This window comes from Vulpes vulpes, chromosome 2 (genome assembly GCF_048418805.1).
Source record: "Vulpes vulpes isolate BD-2025 chromosome 2, VulVul3, whole genome shotgun sequence".
NCBI lineage: Eukaryota > Metazoa > Chordata > Mammalia > Carnivora > Canidae > Vulpes > Vulpes vulpes.
In genome coordinates this window covers 33,107,700-33,125,723 of record NC_132781.1, presented here as the reverse complement: position 1 = coordinate 33,125,723, position 18,024 = coordinate 33,107,700, and the positions used below count along the sequence as shown (strand labels likewise).

The 18,024-nt window shown below is 40.8% G+C and overlaps 1 protein-coding gene and 2 non-coding genes across 9 annotated transcripts in view; all 3 read left to right on the top strand.

The window, feature by feature from the left end:
- The window catches only part of TEX14 (testis expressed 14, intercellular bridge forming factor), a 115,088-nt gene that overhangs the window by 2,355 nt on the left and 94,709 nt on the right, over nt 1–18,024 (top strand). The gene's annotated exons all lie outside the window — the stretch shown is intronic.
- LOC112918196 (U1 spliceosomal RNA) lies at nt 8,110–8,273 on the top strand. The gene has a single exon (XR_003234628.2). It is a non-coding gene; the product is annotated as a U1 spliceosomal RNA (small nuclear RNA).
- LOC112918207 (U1 spliceosomal RNA) lies at nt 14,037–14,199 on the top strand. The gene has a single exon (XR_003234638.2). It is a non-coding gene; the product is annotated as a U1 spliceosomal RNA (small nuclear RNA).

Sequence of the window (18,024 nt, the reverse complement as noted above, 5' to 3'; positions counted from 1 at the left end):
TGCTCTTGAGCATATCATCAGTCAGGATCATTATTGAGTATTTCTGGCTCTCATTGTTATCTAGATATGATACTAAGGGTGGGAATGACCTATTATTGCCAATATCTATAGTTAATCTAAGTATTCAGGTGAGATATTTTCATGCTAACTGGGCTATTTTCTAGACATATAGTAGAGGAGCAATCTGAATTTTTGTTTTATAGCTCAGGAGAGATTTATTTTCTTTAAAAATACAGAACTTCTAAAAATGGTGACCTTGAATGTTCAAGTGGATTTGGGAATGGAAAGAGAAATGAATGCTGTTCTGACCGAGAAAAAACTTTGAATTAAGGCTTAGCTTTAAAGGTGGTTATGATAAAACTTAAAACCTCAGACACATATATTTGGAGTGTCAATATCAATTGTACAAAGCCTTATACATAGTAGGAGCTCAATATTTGTTTGTTGTCCACAAACTCTTGAAACCTCATTTGGATGCCACACTTCAGATTTCCTTCCTTATCTATCTGGCTTTTCTGTCTCCCTTGGAAGCTCATCTTTGGAAGCCCTGAAGTGTGACAGGTCTTTTAAGACCTATAGCAGACCTTTTGCTGACTATTCTGTTCTGCTCTCTCTCTCTCATTCGAATTCTCTATCTTATTCACATTGACAGTTCAATTACTATATGCCAATAATTCTTTTTTAAAGATTTTATTTATCTGGGATCCCTGGGTGGCTCAGCGGTTTAGTGCCTGCTTTCAACCCAGGGCGGGATCCTGGAGTCCCGGGATCGAGTCCCTTATTGGGCTCCCTGCATGGAGTCTGCTGCTTCTCCCTCTGCCTGTCTCTGCGCCTCTCTCTCCCTCTCTCTCTCTCTCTCTCTCTCTCTCTCTGTCTCTCATGAATAAATAAAATCTTTAAAAATAAATTTAAAAAATAAAGATTTTATTTATTTATTTATTTATTTATTTGAGAGAGAGAGAAAGAGCACGTGCTCCACTGGGGAGAGGGGCAGAAGGAGAGGGAGAGGGACAAGCAGATTCCTCACTTAAAGTAAAGCCCAATGCAGGGCAAGACCTCAATGCAGGGTATGATCCCAGGACCCTGAGATCATGAGAGATTATGACTTCAGCAGAAGTCATACATTTAACCCACTAAGCCACCTAGGCACCCCAATTCTTAAAATTTATATTTCTAGCCCTGCCCTGTTTTCTCACCTCCACATGCAAGTATCTGATTGCCTACTGGACAGTGCAAAGGTCTTCAACTCAGCCTTTTTTTTTTTTTTTAGATTTTATTAGCATGCGTATGAGTGTGGGGTAATAGTAGAGGGAGAAACAGACTCCCCACAATTGCCAGACTTGCACTTGATTCCAGGACTCTGGCATTATAACCTGAGTTGAAAGCAAACTCTTAACCAACTGAGCCATTCAGGTGCCCCTCTAACTCAGGCCGTCTTTTTTTTTTTTTTTTTTATGATAGACACACAGAGAGAGAGAGAGAGAGAGAGAGAGAGAGATGCAGAGACACAGGCAGAAGCATGAGCAGACTCCATGCTGGGAGCCCAATGCGGGACTCGATCTGGGACTCCAGGATTGCGCCCTGGGCCAAAGGCAGGCGCCAAACCGCTGAGCCACCCAGGGGTCCCAACTCAGGCCATCTTAAACCTATCTCATTATCTTCTTCAGCCCCCTGCCAAAACCTGTCTCTTGCTGCATTCCCTACCTCCATGAATTGAATATCCATCCTTCCATGTGTACACACTAGAAACCTAGGAATATTCTCAACACCTCCTTCCCTTTCATTCCTCATGTTCAATGCATTATACAGATTCTATTAAGTTTCTCTTTAACATATCTTGATTCTGTTCATGCCTCTTCCTCCAGGCCAAGCTCCCATCATTTTGCTTATAGGTACTCAAGATCCTAGCTAGTCTCTGTACATCTTGTCATCTCCTCCCCCTGTCTGTTCTCTAATACTGCAGCCAGAATGTTCTTTCTACAGTACAGTTCTACATTTCAGCTCATGTCACTTCCTATTTTGCTCCTAGGATACAGACCAAATTTCTTAGTAAGACTCAAATCTCCCTTTTAAGATTCTCACGGTACCAAGTGCCTCTGTGTCATCATTTACTTAACATATGTCTGTCTCCCTGATTAGATTGAAAACTTAAGTAGAGTGAGACCATGTGGATTTTACTTCCTATTGTTTTCCTAGAGCCCCTAACCCCGTGTGTATGGTTTTAGTAGGTGCTAAGTAGATATGTGTTAAAAAAAAAAAAAAAAGGATGGTTAGATGATTGATCTGTACCTTTCTCCATATATTTTTCTTTTTAAAAAAGATTTTATTTATTCATAAGAGACCTGAGAAAGAGGCAGAGACACAGGCAGAGGGAGAAGCAGACTTCCCACAGGGAGCCCGATGCTGGACTCAATCCCAGGACTCCAGGATCATGACCTGAGCCAAAGGCAGATGCCCAACCACTGAGCCACTCAGGTTTCCCTCTCCCTATATTTTTCTATTTGTACTTTAAATATGGTGGTAGTGCCTGGTTGGGCTCCCTGCTCAGCAAGGAGTCTCTTCTCCCTCTGTTCCTGCCCCTGCTTGTGATATCTCTCTCTTATGTTCTCTCAGATAAATGGAAGAAATCTTAAAAAAAATAAATATGGTAAAAAATATAAATTTGTAGTAAGCATATACTTGTAGAAGACAAGATCTAGAAAATATAAAGAAGAAACAAACTCATACATTTTCTGTTTAACTCATAGATAATGTTAACATTTTGGGTTTTTTAAATCTTTCTACAAGTTCATATAATGTACTTATTTTACATATTTATGGTCAAATTGTAAATAAACTTGCATATATTTTTTCACTTAGTAGTTTGTCAGAAGCTTTCTCCCATGTAATTACAAATTATTTGAAAATTAAACTTAAGGGTTGCATATGTTCCTGAGGCCCATGTTTCTAATAAGTGGCCTATCACTGTACAGTTGAATTATTACATTTTTTTGCTATGATAAAATAGCATAGTCTCTCTCTCTCTTTCTCTCTCTCTCAGTATTTTCTAGAAGTAGAATTCTTGGGTCAGAGAGTACGCACATTTTCATTTTGAATCATATTGCCAAATGTTTGTACCACTTACACTCCTACTAACAGCATTTGAGGGCTAATTTTCCTACCTCCACCCGAACACTGGCCTTTGAGTCTTCAAATATTTTTTCCTTTGGGAAATAAATAAATAAATAAATAAATAAATAAATAAATAAATAAATAAAATTTTTTTTCCTTTGTTATTGAGGTATAATTGATTTCAACTGGTTATTATCTTTTATTATTAAGTTAAAATTTTTATATGGTTTTATTGGGCAAATATACTTTATTATAACTCATTTATATCCCTTGCCCACTTTTAATTTGTAAAAATGGTAAGATAACATAAAATTTATCATCTTAATCATTTTTAAGTGTACAGTTCAATAGCGTTAATTTTCTTCACAATGTTGTGAAACTGATCTCCAGAGCTTTTTTATCTTGCAGACTTGAAACTGTATACCCATTAAACAACAGCTTCTCGTTCCCCCTTCCCTCAGCCACTGGCTACCACCATTCTACTTTGTTTCTATTAATTAATACTTATTAATTAATTAATTAATATGCTTAATACCTTACAGAAGTAGAATCATGTAGTATTTGTCTTTTTGTGACTGGTTTATTTCATAACCATAACATTAACATAATGTCCTGAAAGTTTATCCATATTGTAGCATATGTCAGAGTTTCCTTCCTTTTGAAGTCTGAGTAATATATGATTTTACTTTTATTTTTTTTTTAATTTTTATTTATTTATGATAGTCACAGAGAGAGAGAGAGAGGCAGAGACACAGGCAGAGGGAGAAGCAGGCTCCATGCACCGGGAGCCCCACGTGGGATTCGATCCCGGGTCTCCAGGATCGCGCCCTGGGCCAAAGGCAGGCGCCAAACTGCTGCGCCACCCAGGGATCCCTGATTTTACTTTTATATCACATTTTGTTTATCCATTCATCTGTGGATAGACACTTGGGTTTCTTGCACTCTTGGCTATTGTGAATAATGTGCTATGAACATCAGTACATTCTTTCCCACTTTATAACTGACATATTTTAATTTAAAATAAATATTTGTAACAGGTCTATTTTTCTTTATTACCAGAAACAACTAATATTTATTGTGCTTACTATAGGCCACATATTCTGCTCAGCTTTGACATCAAAACCCATGCTTTTATTCCATATGCTGCCTTTCTTCTCTGATACGCATATTCTATAGGCTGTTTGCCTAATCTGTATATTGCAAATATCTTCCCACTTTGTCATTTGTATTTAAAATTGGAGATTTTTTACTTTGTTGACTTTTGTTGTATGCAGATTTAGTTGAAGTTTGTATTTAATTCTGACTTTGGTAACATGCTTAGAAATTAGAAAGTCTTTTCCAACTGGCAGGCTCTCAGTTAGAAGAGCATGTGACTCTTGATCCCAGGATCATGAGTTTGAGCCCCTTTTTGGGTGCAGAAATTACTTACTTAAATAAACAAGAAAAAACATTTTAAATACTTTTCTTCAAAATCATAAACATAAATACCTGTATTTTTCTACATGAGGTTTATGACTTAATTTGGACATTTTAACCTATCTGATTTTTAAAATATAAAATAGAAAGTAATTTTTTTTCAGTGGTGATCCAATTTTCTAAGCACTCTTTAGGAGGTAATTAATTTTTGTCCTCACCTATAGGACATGCTATTTCTATCATATACTCTTATGTACTTAGGTCCTATATTCCTGTCATAAAACCTATTTAGTTATTGTGTATGTTATTTTAGTACCCTATTAGATCCAGTTCGTAAAGCTGTTATAGATTTAGCTAACAGGGCAGCCCTGGTGGTACTGCGGTTTAGCACTGCCTGCAGCCCAGGGTGTGATCCTGGAGACCCCGGATCGAGTCCCACGTCATGCTCTCTCTGATGCCTGCTTCTCCCTCTGCCCGTGTCTCTGCCTCTCTTTCTATCTCTATGAATGAATAAATAAATAAAATCTTAAAAAAAAAAAAAGACTTAGCTAACAGTTTGTCTTTTTGTTTGTGAGATTATTACATCTACTTTGGCTTTGGCAATAGTTTTTCAAGCTTTGTAAAAGGAACTAAAAAACTTTACTTTTTTCTGTGTTAACTTGTTATTATTTAACAAACACATGTATGTCCTTGTATTTTTCCAATCAAAGAAATGTGGCTTTCCTCAAGATACTAAGGTTTGCAGGGCTTCTGTGAGGATTATAGCTCTAATGTCTTTCTTAACCTGCTTGAGCTACAAGAAAGTGAGGGAAAGTCACCTTTTTGCCCTAAGGCATACTGTCTCAGATGAATGTTTTGATAAGTAAGGCAGTAACAATGAAGTTCTTGTGAAATATTGAAACTAGCCTTGTGAAGAGTAGGGGCTGTTTAAGAGCTGTGTGTTACTTGTTTAAGAAAGCACTGCTGGGAGGTGTGGGTGGCTCAGTCAGCTCTGCCACAGAGCAAGCCCCACCTGGGGCTCCATGCTCAGCAGGAATTCTGCTTCTCCCTCTGCTCCTCCCCCACTTGTGCTTTCTCACTTTGTCTCTCAAATAAATCTTTTTAAAAAAGAAGAAAAAAAGCGCTGCTAGTCACACATCTAAATATGGCAGTTTTTTTTAAAAAAAAACTTTTTTCTTACTTTTTTTTTTAAGATTTTATTTATTCATTTGTGAGAGGCACAGGGAGAGAGGTAGAGACATAGGCAGAGGGAGAAGCAGGCTCCCTCAGGGAGTCCGATGTGGGACTTGATCCCAGGACCCCAGGATCATGACCTGAGCCAAAGGTAGACGCTCAACCACTGAGCCACCTAGGCATCCCTGAAAATGGCAGTTTGAATTTAAGAGTTGTTTAGTGGTAACAGTAGTCTAGTTCATAGATACCACCTTTTTCCCTTACATGAGTGGTTCCTGCCAGATTTCAAGATCTCTTAACTTTAATTTCACAAAACATAGATATTTTATTTTTAGATTAGGTTGTATATGCATATATATATGTTTATGTATATGTGACTATGGATACATATGCATATATATTATATAGTTCTTTGGGGGGAGAAAATCTATAAAAATCGACCTGGTGATTTTTTTGAAATAAAGAGTCAGATTTGAGGAATAGTTGCAGCTCCCATCAGAGTCTCTGCCTCCACTCTGCCCCAATATTTATTCTCTCTCCATCTGTACTTTAATAAGATTTTTTAAAATCAGCGTTATTTCTTCCAGTTCTAAAGATGTAAAACTCTGAAAAAAAAAATAAAAATTCATTTTGAGGGATCCCTGGGTGGCTCAGCGGTTTAGTGCCTGCCTTCAGCCCAGGGCGTGGTCCTGGACTCCCAGGATCAGGTCCCATGTGGGGCTCCCTGCATGGAGCCTCCTTCTCCCTCTGCCTGTGTCTCTGCCTCTCTCTCTATGTGTGTCTCTAATGAATTAATAAATAAAATCTTTGAAAAAAAATTCATTTTGGCAGAGAACACCAGCAGAGTCCTGTAAAATAAAGACTTGGGAAGTAAGGTGATTCTGGTGTGATCATGGAGAGACAATTGAACAGTTGGAACTTGGAAACTCCAATTTTAATTTACAGTGAAGGAGGAAGGATAGGATTAAGACTAATAATATTTATATGTGGTTATGGTATTGGAATTATTAACCATTACCTGAGATAGGATTTGCTCTTATTGAAGAGTCTAATATGAGTCAAGGAGGGCACCTGGGTGGCTCAGTGGTTGAGCATCTGCCTTTGGCTCAGGGTCCTCATGATTCTAGGGTCCTGGGATCGAGTTCCACATTGGGATCCTCACAGGGAGCCTGCTTCTCCCTCTGCCTGTATCTCTGCCTTTCTGTTTCTCTCATGAATAAATAAAATAAAATCTTAATAAGAATCAAGGAGGGCTGGGCAGTTTCTTCTGGGATGGAGTCTCCAGTAGTCTTGTTCTGGATTTCGGAGACACCCATAAAAAATAAAATGATGACGGATGACAGCTTGTATAATAGAACACAGGGGAGTTGGCACGGGGCAGGGCTAAGGATACTTAGAAACACAATTTATTGATGCTTGGGAAGAGAGACATTCTGTTCAGGCAGGGGGCTTCCAATCGTGTGGACCATCATCACAATCCATCATCACACTCCAGCTCTGCAGACCCCTGGGACTTCCCCAAATGTGTGTATAGGAAGGGGGTGCTGTGAGCTTTTCCCTAGTTAGCTTGCCTCAGAATTAGAACTAGTATTTATACAACTGCTTTTTCAAGTAAGGGTGATCATTTGCTGTGTATTTGAAAGAGAGCATATTTTGTGCTTGTGCTTGAAGCCTTGAACAACCTATTTTTAGCAATACACGAATTGGATTTTCTTTGTCTTTTTTTTTAATGTTTTTTTTTAAATTTTTATTTATTTATGATACTCACAGAGAGAGAGAGAGAGAGAGGCAGAGATACAGGAGGGGGGAGAAGCAGGCTCCATGCCGGGATCCCGACGCGGGACTCGATCGCGGGATTCGATCCCGGGACTCCAGGATCGCGCCCTGGGCCAAAGGCAGGCGCTAAACAGCTGCGCCACCCAGGGATCCCCGAATTGGATTTTCATATGTAGTTTTCCCAAATTTAATCTTTTTAGTCTTGGTCTTTCAATTACGTGGCTAGGGGCTTGCTGATCTGCGCCAGACATCAGTGACACCATTAGCTCCCAAACCTTGAAATAAGGAACTAATTTATGTTGTTTATCTTTAAATCTGTAGAGCATCTTTACCTTTGAGTTGTATTTGAACAGCACCAGTAGCTAGGAAAATACGATACGCTAAATGAGATCAGCAAAAGGGGTGTGGAATATGTAGATAAGCGCAATGACTGCTGGTCATGCTTACACTGGGCTTATAGTTCCTAAGATTTATGGCAATATCCAGATATATAAAATATTGCTGCATAGTAACTATAGTTTGGAGACTCTTTATTTCAGAAGCAATGGCGTCGATAGAATGCATGAGAAAAGTAATCCTATCTTTAGAGTGACTTCCATCTGAGCGTGAGGTGCCAGGCAAGTACGGCAACTCATACTTACCTGGCAGGGGAGATACCATGATCACGAAGGTGGTTTTCCCAGGGCGAGGCTTATCCATTGCACTCCGGATGTGCTGACCCCTGCGATTTCCCCAAATGTGGGAAACTCGACTGCATAATTTGTGGTAGTGGGGGACTGCGTTCGCGCTTTCCCCTGATTTTATGTCGTTCAAGAAAAGAGCTTGCTTTTGTGTGACTAGTAGTTGTAGCAGGCTAGGGGTAGGTTATGTTTTAAACAGGTAGAACTTGCTTGTTTTTCGAGTCACGTGTAGTTATGGGGAACTGCACGTGTAATAGTTCTTTGGCGATTTCCATTTATAATAGGACTTAAAGGGTTTGACCTTCAAGGGTTTAACCTTCATGTATTTTTACTCCTTTTTTTTTTTTTTTTTCCTTTTAGCTAAGGTTTTACTTATTCATGAGAGATAAGCTGAGGGAGAAGCAGCCTCCCTGAAGGGGACCCAGATGGTTGGACTTGAGACCTGAGCCAAAGGCAGACGCTCAACCACCGGGCTACCCAGGCGCCCCTTTTCTACCTTCCTAATTTTCTGTAACCCTTTTATGGTTGTTAGGCATAAAAGGGACACCTGTGTCTGCCTCTCTGTATGTCTCTCATGAATAAATAAGACCTAATATATACATATTAGGCATACAAGAATAATTGTAAGTTGTTTTTCCCATCCTAGAATCATTGGTCACACCTGTGTAATCTTGCAAATTAAAGGCATACTTTCACAGGTTCTTGGGATTAAGGTGGACATTTTTGGTGGGCTCTTAGCCTCCCACATCAAGGAAACCAGTAGTTATAGAGCAGTGTCACCAAAAGGTGCTTAGGCTATGTAAATGAGCAGTATCTGCTGATCTGTTTACATTGTACATACATTTGTCTGTCATTGCACTTTGGGTGTGCTGACCGGTAATTTCCTCAACTATGGAAAACTGGAGGGCATGATTTTTGGTAGAGGGGGACTGAATCTGTACTCGCCACTGGTAACTTGCACTTTGAAAAGACATAAGATTGGCTTGCTGCTTGGGTTTTAGTTCCTCAATGTGGCTTTTTGTAATTCTATTGTCTACGTTAGTATACCGATGTGTGCGGCCGTTATTGCTTGCGTGGCCGTTCGCTTGGTACCAGTTCCTTGCCGAATGGAGTGTACTCTTCTGCTAACCACTAGAGGGCGCACTTCTCACTACCTTAAGCTATCTGCAGCTGTTTTTCCACTTGGTTGTTCCTTAGCTGTGTACAATAAAAGAATAGAAGGAAGTGTCTGGGTGACTAAGCACCTAGAAATGCACCTAGGGAGGAGGATAAAGGGAGTAATAAGGGATTGTCTTCACTTTGTTAATTAAGAGTGTGAAATGATAGATTACTTTGAAGAAGCCGGGGTGTTTACCATTTAAATGAGTAGTTAAAATTTGGAGGGGGGGGGTTCACTCCTTTTTTTTTTAAGGATTTTTATTTTTAAGATTTTTATTTATTTATTCATGAGAGACACACACACACAGAGAGGCAGAGACACAGGCAGAGGGAGAAGCAGGCTCCATGCAGGGAGCCCAACATGGAACTCCATCCTGGGTCTCCAGAATCACGCCCTGGGCTGAAGGCGGTGCTAAACCGCTGAGCCACCCGGGCTGCCTAAGGGTTCACTCCTTTTCAGGTATGTCTCATGAGCTGTATTGTTAGATTTTCCCGAAAATAAAAAACTACACTACAGTACAGTCTCTGCTAGTGAAAGTTTTTTAGATTTTCTCCTAGATCTTGATTTTTACCCCCAATTTTATTAAAATAACATGCATGTGAAAGCATCATACAGAAAGATTCAAACTCAGTAACATTCCCCTGATCCACCCTTTCTCACATCCATTCCTCCCCCAGAGCACTGCTTTTTCTTTTTCTTTTTTTTTTTTTTTTTTTTTTTTTTTTAAGTAAGCTCTAAGCCCAACATGGGGCTTGACCTCACAAGTCCAGATGAAGACTAGCATGCTTTACCTACTGAGCCAGCCAGGAGACCCCCAGAGTACTACTTGTAAAACTTGTATAGCTGTTCCATCATGGTTACCTCAGTAAATAATGTTTGTGCTGCTGTTTATACTGAGGATTTGACTGATATTCCCCAAAACAGTACCTTCCTTCCTCTATCCTTTTATTTAGGGGACAATTTTCAGTTCTTCAGTCAGTTCCCTTGGTAATTTTATTTTATTTACAGATTTATTTATTTATTATAGAGATAGAAAAAGAGAGAGAGCATGAGTAGGGGCAGAGGGAGAGTAACTCGAGCAGACTCCCTGCTGATTGGGGAACTCAACACAGGGCTCAATCCCATGATCTCAAGCCAAGATCATGACCTGAACGGAAACCAAGAGTTGGGTGTTTAACCAACTGAGCCATCCAGGTGCCCCCTTGGTAATTTTTTTTTTTTTTTAAGATTTTACTTATTTATTCATGAGAGACACAGAGAGAGAGAGAGGCAGAGACACAGGCAGAGGGAGAAGCAGGCTCCATACAGGGAGTCTGATGTGAGACTCTGTCCTGGGTCTCCAGGATCAGGCCCTGGGCTGAAGGCGGCGCTAAACCGCTGAGCCACCAGGGCTGCCCCCCTAGGTAATTTTAAATCACATCTCTTTATTACTTTATTACTTGTTAACTCCTCACTTGGAAAGATAAGGATATTAGCAAGGGTTTGGGTTGAAGTTGTTTTTTTAAAAAGATTTTAATTTATTCATGAGAGACACACAGAGAGAGGCAGAGACATAGGCAGAGGGAGAAGCAGACTTCCTGTGAGGAGCCCGGTATGGGACTGGATTCCCGGATCCAGGATCACGCCCTGAGCCAAGGCAGATGCTCAACCATTGAGCCACCAGGAGTCCTGGCTTTGTGGTTTTATTTTTTTTTATTTTTATTTTTTTTAAATAAAGCTGATTTTTTAAAATCTTTATTTATTTATGATAGTCACAGAGAGAGAGAGAGAGAGAGGCAGAGAGGGAAGCAGGTTCCATGCACCAGAGCCCGACATGGGAGCCTGACATGGGATTTGATCCCAGGTCTCAGGGATCGCACCCTGGGCCAAAGGCAGGCGCTAAACTGCTGGCGCCACCCAGGGATCCCGGCTTTGGGGTTTTAAAAGAAAATGTTATGAGGACACTTGAGTGCCTCAGTCAGTTGAGCCTCTGCCTTCAGCTCAGGTCATGATCCCAGGGTTCAGGGGTCGATCGATCCCCATATGAGGCTCCCTGCTCAGTGCAATTGTCTTCTCCCTCTGCCCCTCCCCCTGCTTATGATCTCTCTCTCTCTCACACACACACAATAAATAAATAGTCTTTAAAAAAATAAATTAAAAAATGGGGCACCTGGGTGGCTCACGATCCCAGAACCCCGGGTCATGATGCCAGGGTTCTGGGATCAAGTTCTGCATCAGGCTCCCTGTGGGGAGCCTGCTTCTTCCTCTACCTATGTCTTTGTTCCTCTCTCTGTATCTCTCATGAATAAATAAATAAAAATTTTTTAAAAACCTAAAATAAAAAGGAAAATGTTATGATTTGCCTCTTCCAATCATAAAAAGAAATAACTTATTAATCATATTATTGCAGACTATGTAGAGTAATAGAAGAAAAGGCAGGAGGAAATGTAAGTGGTAGGAAAATATGTATCTGGCACTTTATATAGTATTGATTTTGAAATTTCATTTTCTTTTTATTTTATTTATTCAGGTATAATTGACATACAATGTTATATTTCAGGTGTACAACATAGGGATTGGACATTTGTATACATTGTGAAAAAGTCACCAATAAGTCTAGTTACAGTCTGTCGCCTTACAAAGTTAATACAATATTATTGGCCAAATTCCCCATACTGTACATTACATCCCCATGACTTATTTATTTTATAGCTGGAAGTTTGTACTTCTTAATTTCCTTCATCCAGTATGCCCCCTACCCCCCCCCCCCCCGTACCCTCTGAAAATCAACCATCCATCTCTTTTCTCTATTGGTGAATCTAAGTTTTGTCTTGTAGATTCTACATATAAGTGAAATCACACAGGATTTGTCTTTCTTTGCCTAACTTAAAATTCTCGTTTTCTAAGTGTCCATTCCTGGTACATAGAAATACAATTGAAATGGCTTGTACCAAAGTGGTAGCCCTAGAGATAGTGAGAAGGGATCAGATTCTTATTTCTTTTTTTTTTTTTAATTTTTATTTATTTATGATAGTCGCACAGAGAGAGAGAGAGAGGCAGAGACACAGGCAGAGGGAGAAGCAGACTCCATGCACCGGGAGCCCGATGTGGGATTCGATCCCGGGTCTCCAGGATCGCGCCCTGGGCCAAAGGCAGGCGCTAAACCGCTGCGCCACCCAGGGATCCCGATCAGATTCTTATTTCTTAAGAAAAATGATAAAGACTTACTGTGGATTGAATGTGTGATATAAGGGGAAAGAAAGGAGAAAAACATGACTTCTAGATCTGACCTGTACCTTCTTTTTTTTTTTACCTATTAAATGTAGAATCCAGGAGGCTGTACTTCCTCCTTTTCTCCATCCATTGTTATTCACAGATGGGAAGGCTAGGGTATTAACATCTCAAGGTACTCAAAATCATAAGGGAAAAGATGGTTTCCTTCTTTATATTATGAAAGATGTATTTTTTTATTATGAAAAACTTCTCATGTAAACTAAAAGAGATAAACATAGTATTCTCCCAACTAGCCATACCATACTAGGCTTCAGCAATGATTGATGCAAGGCCAATCTTGATTCATCTATACCTTCACATCCTAAACCCCCAAACCTCTTTTGAAGTAAATCCCATATATCCTTGAATTTCAGCCATGATTATTTCAGTATCTCTAAAGATAATGGCTTTTTCTTGACATTATTAGCCACTTTATTGAAGTGTAATATACATATAACAGTCACTCATTACTTGGTTTAATGATTAGTATTTTATATAGTTGCCCATCCAATACCACAATCCAGTTTTAAAACATTTTTATGAAACCCCCCCCCAATTCTCTTGTACCCATTTGCAGTTATTCCTGGTTCCCATGCCTCAACCCTAGCCATAGGCAACAACTGATCTCTCTATCTCTTATAGATTTGCCCTGTCTAGAAATTTCATATAAAATGGAATCATATATGGGCCAGCCTGGGTGGCTCAGCGGTTTAGCGTTGCCTTCGGCCCAGGGTGTGATCCTGGAGACCGGGGGTCAAGTCCCACATCGGGCTCCCTGAATGGAGCCTGCTTCTCCCTCTGCCTGTGCCTCTGCCTCTCTCTGTGTGTCTCTCATGAATAAATAAATAAAATCCTTAAAAAAAAAAAAAGAAATCTTGAATTCCCAAAGCCTTACTCTGCAATATACCCTGTTAACACGTAGCCACATTTGCTCCTCGACGCTCTTCCTCCTCCACCTGCTGCAATAGGAGAAAATGGTGCCGGTTTGGTGTGGAGCATTGGTATTTCTGGAAAGCCTGAAGCTAAGCTGGCTTGCGGTTGGAAGCTATTCGTGTCCGTTTGCCAAAGAGTACTTCAGGCAGGGAGATCTGAAAACTTTCAGCTACGCCAAAAGTTGGGAGAGGGATGGATTTCCGTCAGGAAAATTAGGTTGGGGCAAAGGGAAGGAACTGGTCTGCGAAGGCAGCCTCAAAAGAGAAAGCAGCTGCCGGCTCTGCCGGGTCGAGCGCACGTGATGTAATGCCGGGAGGTGGAGTATGCAGATTTAAGACAAGGAGCCTTTGGGGCCGTGTTTACTGGAAAAATGTGTATGATTATCTGCTGTTACCAATAGTAAGATATATAGTACAAAAATCTCGTTTTTCATGTCAGTACTTGTAGATAAAGGACAATTAGAGTCGTTGCAGGAGTGACCCCAACCTTAGAGTGGTGTGCGCAGGAGCGGGTATTGCTGTGTTCTCTTTCATTTCATACTTACCTGGCAGGGGAGATACCATGATCAAAAAGGTGGTTTTCCCAGGGCGAGGCTTATCCATTGCACCCCGGATGTGCTGACCTCTGCGATTTCCCCAAATGTGGGAAACTCGACTGCATAATTTATGGTAGTGGGGACTGCGTTCGCGCTCTCCCCTGTATGAATTGTTGAACTAGTAGAAATTTGGTAACTTTTTTTTCGGGATAGCTAAAGCGATCTTGATGGTCGGGAACTCGATCGAAGGATCTCCAGGATCAGCTTCTGGGCTGAAGGCAGCGCTAAGTGGCTGAGCCACCCAGGCTGCCCGCAAGCAGCCTCTGATTCCCCCCCAGGTTATGATTTGTTAATACTTTGGTCGTTTGGGGATAAGTAGTTTTTTCTTTTTAAGATCTTATTTATGAGAGAGACAGAAGCAGGCTCACCGTGCGGAGCCCCATGTGGGACTCGATCCTATCCAGGGGCTCCAGGATTATGCCCTCAGTCGAAGGCAGGCGCTCAACCACTGAGCCACCCAGGCGTCCTCATATTTTACATCTTTGTAGTCATTTTTAACATTCTGTACTCGAATACGACATATTCAGCCCATTCCTTTGTAAGTCATTTGAACCTACCTTCCTTCCCTCCTTCCTTCCTTCTTTCCCTCTCTCCTTCCTTCCCTTTCTTTTCTTTTTTTTTATTGGAGTTCAATTTGCCAACATATAGTATTAACACCCACTGCTCATCCCGTCAAGTGCCCCCCCTCAGTGCCCATCACCCAGTCACCCCAACCCCTTGCCCACCTCCCCTTCCACCACCCGTTGTTTCCCAGTTAGGAGTCTCTCATGTTCTGTCACCCTCACTGATGTTTTCACTCATTTTCTCTCCTTTCCCCTTTATTCCCTTCCACTATTTTTTATATTCCCCAAATGAATGAGACCACATAGTGTTTGTCCTTCTCTGATTGACTTACTTCACTCAGCATAATACCCTCCAGTTCCATCCACGTCGAAGCAAATGGTGGGTATTTGTTATTTCTAATGGCTGAGTAATATGCTATTGTATACATAGACCACATCTTCTTGGGATAAGTAGATCTTGTTACCAAAATTGTCTTGTATTTCATTTTGTCACTTTCTAACTTTATTCGCTTTATGTTTTTTATTTTTTTAAGTTTGTTTGTTTATTTATTTATTTATTTATTGGGATCCCTGGGTGGCGCAGCGGTTTGGCGCCTGTCTTTGGCCCAGGGTGCGATCCTGGAGACCCAGGATCGAATCCCACGTCGGGCTCCCGGTGCATGGAGCCTGCTTCTCCCTCTGCCTGTGTCTCTGCCTCTCTCTCTCTCTCTGTGTGTGACTATCATAAATAAATAAAATTTAAAAAAAAAAAAATTTATTTATTTATTTATTTATTTATTTATTTATTTATTTATTTATTTATGAGCGAGAGTGAGAGAGAGAGGCAGAGCCCCAGGCAGATGGAGAATCAGGCTCCATGCAGGGAGCCCGACGTGGGACTCCATCCTGGGACTCAAGGCAGGCGCCAAACCGCTGAGACACCCAGGGATCCCCTGTTTTTTATTTTTTAAAGATTTTATTTATTCTTGAGAGACACAGAAAGAAAGACACAGAGACATAGGCAGAGGAAGAAGCAAGCTTCCTGCAGGGAGCCCAGTGTGGGGACTTGATCCCAGGACCCTGGGATCATGCCCTGAGCTGAATGAAGGCAGAAGTCTGCTCAACTGCTGAGCCACCCAGTCACCTCTACCCAGGCGTCTGTTGCTTTGATTTTTTGGAAAGCTTCTCTTGTTCTTTTTTTTTCTTTTTCTTTTTTTTTTTTTTTTTTTTAAGATTTCATTTATTTATTCATGAGAGAGACAGAGAGAGGCAGAGACACAGGCAGAGGGAGAAGCAGGCTTCATGCAGAGAGCCCGACGTGGGACTCGATCCTGGGTCTCTAGGATCACGCCCTGGGCCGAAGGCAGTGCCAAACCGCTGAGCCACCCAGGCTGCCCAGCTTCTCCTGTTCTTTTAAGCTCCTCGAAGACCTTGCTGTGTTAACGTACATAAACTCACATGCTCATTCTTCTGCAATGACTGCTTTTTCTTCACCGAGTTGGAGAGTGCATACTTCAACATTTAACTTTCTTTTGTGAAGCCACCTGGTGTCGCAAACTACCAGTGAATTCAGGATTGACTTAAACATGTAGGTACTGTAGGTAGGGCGCCTAAAGCATTTTTTTTTTTTTGAAATAAAGCATTTTTAAAATCAAACAAAAAGTGAATTTTTAGGTGGAAGAAAATGTCACTTAGGGGGTGCTTGCTGGCTTAAAGTATATGCAGCTTTGGGTCTTGGGTTCAAGAGTTCAGAGCCCCATGTTGGGAGCAGAGTTTGCTTTTTATTTTTATTTATTTTTAAAGATTTTTATTTATTCATGAGAGACACAGGGCACGAAAGAGGCAGAGAGACACAGGCTGAAGGAGAAGCAGGCTCCCTGCAAGGAACCTGATGTGGGACTCCATCCTGGATCCCGGGATCACACCCTGGGCCAAAGGCAGATGCTCAACTGCTGAGCCACCCAGGCGTCCCAGAGTTTGCTTTTAAAAAAAAAGGAAATGTCATATAATAATATATTCATCTTATCAGTGTAGTCACACAATTTTTATTATTATTTTTTAAGATTTTATTTATTCACGAGAGACACATAGAGAGGCAGAGACACAGGCAGACAGAGAAGTAGGCTCCATGCAGGGAGCCTGATGCAGGCCTCGATCCTGGAACCCTGGGATCACACCCTAAGTCAAAGGTAGGCGCTCAACCACTGAGCCAGCCAGGTGTCCCAGAAATAGTTTTTTTTTTTAATTTTTTAAAAAATTTTTATTTATTTATGATAGTCACACACACAGAGAGAGAGAGAGGCAGAGACACAGGCAGAGGGAGAAGCAGACTCCATGCACCGGGAGCCCGATGTGGGATTCGATCCCGGGTCTCCAGGATCGCGCCCTGGGCCAAAGGCAGGCGCCAAACCGCTGCCCCACCCAGGGATCCCCCAGAAATAGTTTTAATCATACTATATATTCAAGTTTGTATGCTGCTTTTATGGCATGGTACATTATACAATTTAGGCTTCCCTCTCATTCTTAACAAACTTGAAGTTATTTTTATAATTATGAACCCTAAAATTAGAGATCTAGATGTTGAAAGATAAATCAGGGAAAAATTGTTTTTAAATAATTTAAAAATATGTATCATATGTCACCTCTACTCTGCCCCCACTCACACATAATAACTTAAGGCACTTCTTAAGATAATTGTAAAATTATAGGGAAAAAATTACTAGAAATTACCCAAGAGGGATGCCTAGCAGACTCAGTCATTAGAGCATGCAACTCTTGATCCTCGGGGTTGTGAGCTGGAGCTCCATATTGGTGTACAGTTTACTTAAAAACATTTTTTTAGGGATGCCTGGGTGGTTCAGCGGTTGAGCATCTGCCTTCAGCTCAGGGTGTGATCCCGGGGTTCCTGGATCAAGGCCCACATCAAGCTCCCTGCATGGAGCCTGCTTCTCCCTCTGCCTGTGTCTCTGCCTCTCTCTCTGTGTCTCTCAGTAATAAATAAATAAAATCTTTAAAAATAAAACCACGGTTTTTTTTTAGGGATGCCTGGGTGGCTCAGTGGTTGAGTGTCTGCCTTCCATGATGCCACAGTCAGGATAGATTCTCTCATCGGACTCCCCGCTGGAAACTGCTTCTCGCTCTGCCTGTGTCTGTGTCTCTGCCTCTCTTTCTCTATGTCTCTCATGAGTAAATAAATAAAATCTTAAAAAAAAAAAACACACACACATTAAAAAATAAATAAATAGATAAATAAATAAATAAAAATAACCCTAAGAAATCATCAGTTACTTACAAAGACAAATCAACAAGGTTGTTCATATATATGAACAGTGGCAATAAAATAGAAGCAATATAATATTGATTATAGTTATCTGTAATCCGATGTAT